The following is a 6,220-nucleotide window of genomic DNA, read 5'->3' as shown; positions in this document are numbered from 1 at the left end:
TTTTTTTTTTAAAGATTTTATTTATTTATTTGACAGAGAGAGATCACAAGTAGGCAGAGAGGCAGGCAGAGAGAGAGAGGAGGAAGCAGGCTCCCTGCTGAGCAGAGAGCCCGATGCGGGACGCGATCCCAGGACCCTGAGATCACGACCCGAGCCGAAGGCAGTGGCTTAACCCACTGAGCCACCCAGGCGCCCCAGGCAAAGGACTTTCTAAACCCAAATCAAATTTATCAGTCTTATGAAAAATCACATATTTTGGTTATTCAAGTCATAATCCCAGAATCCTGGCTTGGCTTTGAGGTATAATATTCATCATTTTCCCAGTTAGCATTTTATTTTAATAAAAAATTACTGTGATATCTGGAATATCATTTAATTCCAAACCATGGAAGAAGGATATAACACAAATCATAAATGCTTAAAATTTGTCACTGAAAATAGGTAATGAAATCTGATCAGATTTCCAGCAAATTATGACAATTCTGGAGAGTCCTGTAATTTCACATATGAGTCCCTTCCAACAACAACAATAAATCTCATTAACCCTTTGCCATTATTCAACAAATAGATACTTTACAAAGAAGCTTTTGCCTACTACAGATTATGGTTACTTTTAACTGGGAGTAGGGCATTATGAGCACAGATTCAAAGAGGGGAAGAGGAATGGAAAAAGAATACAGGTGGAAGGAAGACAATACAATTTTGGGAGTGATATTTTAAAATTAACATCTCTATAAATCAAATGTTCTTGAATATTTTTTCTTCATAGTAATGAAACAATAGACTAGACTTCTATTACAGAGTTTTACAATAGCTGCAATTCTCAGCCTGAGGGGTCTCGTGTTTGTATGTGGGCACAGATTTTTTAATCTGGAATAATTATATTGGGGGACTGTGGGAACAGATTTTTTAATCTGGAATAATTATATTGGGGGACCGTACCATGAGATTAACATCTATATACAATAGCTTCAGTTCTTCTCTTTCTCTCAATTCTTTTCACTCACAAAAATGCCAAAAATATCCTACTTTAAAATAATAAAAAATTTATTTCTCAGCATGTGAAATTAAAGGCCCATATGAATTACCTGATGTATTTGAAAATTTTAAAAATAAAAAGCATTGTGACTATGGCCATAACTTTTTATGGGAGTCTTTATATGATCTTATTATTTAATGCTCACTTATATTTTTTAATTCAGGGAAATACAAATGGTCATAATTACATATCTATATGCTGTATAAAATATTTAAATTTTATATATGTATATAACTGTATTGAAAAACACGCAAATAAAAGCAATAGCTTGAAAGTGAAAGGCTTTTTTTGGGGGGAGAGGAATTTTAGATTAGGCTACTAGAATATAAACATTAAAATAAAGGAAAAAATAGATTGTAATAGCATCGACATTGTATGAAGTCCCATGTGAGCAAAATAGTGACTCTGATGATGAAGTTTATTATGTTCTCTAATACCATTCATTTTCTCTTCCCTTTCTCCTCTCCTCTACCTTCCCTTTATTCTCTGTCTTTCTCTGCCTGTAGAATTAGAGATTTATATTCAACATATGTAGTTTAATTTCTAATTTTAAATTTAAAACTTCATTAATCATGTATATAGCCTCAAAATGAAGCATATTTAATATATAAATTGTTTCTGTTTATATGTATTTAGTGCTCAAATTTCTAAAAGGTAGATGATGGCTATATTTAATTGTGCAGGTGATTAGTGATTTTCATTATCAAAGTCTGGAAACTGGAACTCAGAATTAAAACTCTTGTTATCACTCACCTTACACTTAAGCAGTCATTCAAAGATTTTACCCCTTCACCTCCCACCTCGGGCTGTTCTGACTACGTAACACATACCTATATCTAAAGTTAAATTACAGTACTTAGGTCCTAACTCCCAGAAACTCTGACTTAGTAAATCTAAGAATTTTCTAAATGTGTTGTTACTCTGTTCCTCAAATCCAAGGGATTCTGACATAAATTTCAGGTTTGGGAACTTGAACAAATGTCAGCCAACTAGAATTGGCACTTGCTGCCCTTCTAAAAATATGAAACCTTGTATCTTCATCCTGCTGACCAGGATACAGTATCTTTTAAATTTTTTGCAGTAGAAAACCATAAGAATTGACTCTTGATAACTGAATTAGGGGGAAAAAATATATATATATATTATATGTATTATTGTATATATTATATACATTTATATATATTATACATTTATATATTTACATATATAATGTAAATTATAATATATATACATTATATATGTATATATACATTTTTATATTTTATATTTTATATATTTATATATTTATATATATATTGTATACATTTTATTTCTATAGCATCAATAATAATGTTCCCTCTTTTAGTTCTGATTTTAATTATTTGAGGCTATTTTCCTGGTTAGTTCAGCTAAAGGTTTGTTAATTTTTTTAATCTTCAAATAACAAACTAGAGATAGATAATTATCTATCTAATGTTAAAGATTGGTGATTTGGAATCATTAACAGAACCTACTAGAAGGATGCAGAGTGAGGCTCAGGCTGTTTATGAAACAAGGTAACACCTGGTACCAGGTGATTTGGACCAAAATGTATGTTGATAAATCTCCCAAGCTTGGACTGAGATCACTTTAATACTAAAAATATATCGATGACTATATGATGGTCTGTGAAAAGCATACTTTTGGAACCCAAATGAAAAATGATAGCAGTATCACATTGTCAAGACATTTAACTATGCATTAAAATTTGATTTAAAACATCCACATTGATCAGTATAAACTTTTACTTGACAAGCCTTGACTGCAAATATCACAAACCACCTTAGAAAATTAAGAAAATTATACTATAAACTTTTCTGAAATCCAACATACTAACTTAACCTACTGTCCTTCATTGAGAATCATTCATTGAAGGATTTGTAGGATATTTATTGTCTAAAAGTATAAGGTATTTTATTAACAGACACTGTAACATAATTTAAAATTATATTTAGAAAAAAATACTGTTACTGATATATTCACTGACTGAATAAACTTCACAGTTTTAAAATACAGCTTCTTAGTTTTAACCTAGCTAAACAATTTCGTATTGTTCTAGTTATTTATGATAAGAACTAACTTCTGGCAGTAGTGGTCTTCATTAACTTTAATGGCCAAAAGACAAATAAAACCTATTGCCCTAAAAATTCCAATTTGAAGTCTATCAGGCACTGAGGAAAAATACAAGTAAATAAGTTAATAATTATATTCCTTATAGAATCTAAAAACATTTAGTAAAATAACCTCATATTTTTTCCTCTATTTTACATAATTCCTATCATTTTCCTTAATTCTTTTTTAAGCCTTAAATCATCCTATGCCTCTTTATCGGCTTGCCTTATTTTTTTCTTATCTTATACTGTGGGAGTTCTAACACTAATTGAAGATTTCAAATGAATCTTATTAATACTGACTTAATGAAGATCAATGGCTCATTGAAAGCATTAGATTTGTTTTCTATGTTAAAGAAATTCTTTTTGGAGTCAAAATATTATATCCAGAAAAATAATCTTATCACTTTAGTTCACAGCTAATTTGTGAAATGTGCAATTATATCAGATAAAGTTGATGAAGATATATTTTACTTTTGAAATAGAGTAATTTTCTTCCTAATTACCTTTAAAGTGTTCCTTTTGTTTCTTACCAAGGTATTTCAAACCTAGAAACTTGAAAATGTGCTTATAATTGAATTACGACATCTAAGACTTGTGGGGCGCCTGGATGGCTCAGTGGGTTAAGCCTCTGCTTTCTGCTCGGGTCATGATCTCGGGGTCCTGGGATGGAGCCCCGCATGGGGCTCTCTGCTCAGTGGGGAGCCTGTTTCCTCCTCTCTCTCTGCCTGTCTCTCTGCCTACTTGTGAACTCTCTGTCAAAAAAATAAAAATTAAAAAAAAAAAAAGACATCTAAGACTTGCGAAAGACTTACTGCATTTATCTCTAACACAGATTATAGAGGTTATTAATTTGCTTCCCCACCTGTTATATACATATGTGCAGTCCAGAATATGTATCCAGATGTCAAAAAATATTTTGCTTTTAGATCCAACAGTGCATACTTTCTGTGATTAAAATGCATTGACAAAGACTCCTCATTTTGTGAATATATGCACTTCTTTTTTTAATTTTAAAATTTTATTAATTTTGTATTTAAAACTTAACATACTTTCATTTTTATGAGACATAAAGAATGTTCTATAACACCATATTAATAGTAGAATTCCTACTGTCTCTTAGAGAAGTTGAACATTTTTTAAAAATATTTATTATTATATATTTTTTATCTTTAACATTGTTTATTTAATTTAAATTCTTCTAGTATTTATGTTGGATTGTGGTGATGGTTTTTTCTCCCCAACTTTACTGACATATAATTGACATATAACACTGATTAGTTTTAGGTATATGACATAATGATTTTATATATGTGTATATTGTCAAATGATTACCACAGTAAGTTTACTTAACATCCATCACCTCAGGTAATTACAATTTTTCCCCCTTTGACCATGAGAAGTTTTAAGATCTATACTCTTGGTAAATTTCAAATATACCAAATAATAGTTAAATAAAAGCAGTTCTGTATGCATTTCTAAAATATTTTTTCTATCACATATGTAAGACTCTAATAATTATATATCACATACATAACCATATTAAAAAAAAAAAAACTGTTTTTAGAGAAACCTTTGTGGCTAAACCTGCAAGGTTAAGCCTTCGAATTGATTTTGGCTTGGGTCATGATTTCAGGGCCTCAGATTATTATCCAGGATCTTGAGATCAAGCCCCCCCATCAGGTTCTGTGCTGGGGGTGGAGCCTGCTTGAGATTCTCTCTGTGCCCCTACCCTGCTTTTTGCTGCTTGCTTTCTCTCTCTCTCTCAAAAAAAAAAAAAAAAAAAAAAAAAAAGGAGGGGTGTGCCTGGGTAGCTCAGTGTGTTGAAGCCTCTGCCTTCAGCTCAGGTCATGATCTCAGGGTTCTGGGATCAAGCCCCACATCAGGCTCTCTGCTCAGCAGGGAGCCTGATTCCTCCTCTCTCTCTGCCTGCCTCTCTGCCTATTCGTGATCTCTGTCTGTCGAATAAATAAAATCTTTAAAAAAAAGAAAAGACAAGACTATTTTTAATATGTGTATATTCAATTCTTTCTATTTCTTAGGCACAAATTAACTAGCATATTTGGAAATTTTTCCCTTTTGCTCCAGTCTCCCTTGAGTTTAGTTATGGCCAAATGACTAAGCCTTGGCCAGCCAGTGAATAATGAAGAGAAATGATGTATACTTCTTCCATGCCAGTTTTAACAAAACTACCTCACTCTCTTAGTAGTTTCTATTCCTTGCTGAATTGAGTGTCACCCTCAGGTAAATCTTGGTAGCTAAGTGTAAAATGGGCAGTCTCTATCTCCTGAGTCACAAAATCCTCAAAGCGCTATGAGGCATAGTGGCCAACTCTCTTACCACCAACAAAGTTGAAATAGAGAAAAATCAACTTACATTGCATTAACTCTTATTTGGGGGGTTATCTTCTACAGATACTTCTATTAACATAAATAGTGTAAATTCTTAGTGATACCTTGTTTATATCTGTGTTCCCTTGGTGTTTTATGGTTTCAATGGACATTATTTTATTAACTGAGTGATCTAAAAATAATGGTAAGATGGGGTGCCTGGGTGGCTCAGTGGGTTAAGCCGCTGCCTTCGGCTCAGGTCATGATCTCAGCGTCCTGGGATCGAGCCCCACATCGGGCTCTCTGCTCAGCAGGGAGCCTGCTTCCTCCTCTCTCTCTCTGCCTGCCTCTCTGCCTACTTGTGATCTCTCTCTGTCAAATAAATAAATAAAATCTTTTAAAAAAATAAAAACAAATAAAAATAAAAATAATGGTAAGTCATTTATGTAATGACCTAATCTAAAAATAGAGATAGAAGAAGCAGTGTTAACTGAAATTAATCATTGTTGAATGGTGGGTGTAGGCATGATTTTTATTTTCCTCATACTTTGAGAAAAAATGGATTAAAACATAGAAACATATACACACACACAAATAGTATTTACTGAGCACCTATTATATGTACCTACAAGGTGCCATTTGTTTTGCCTGTCATTTTACATTGATTACATAATTTTATTCTTATAGAAATCCACTTACATATGAACAAACTGAGGTTTAGA

Source organism: Mustela nigripes, chromosome 2, assembly GCF_022355385.1.
Source record: "Mustela nigripes isolate SB6536 chromosome 2, MUSNIG.SB6536, whole genome shotgun sequence".
Classification (NCBI taxonomy): domain Eukaryota; kingdom Metazoa; phylum Chordata; class Mammalia; order Carnivora; family Mustelidae; genus Mustela; species Mustela nigripes.
The sequence above is the reverse complement of the archived record's forward strand: the minus strand, read 5'-3'. Positions refer to the sequence as shown.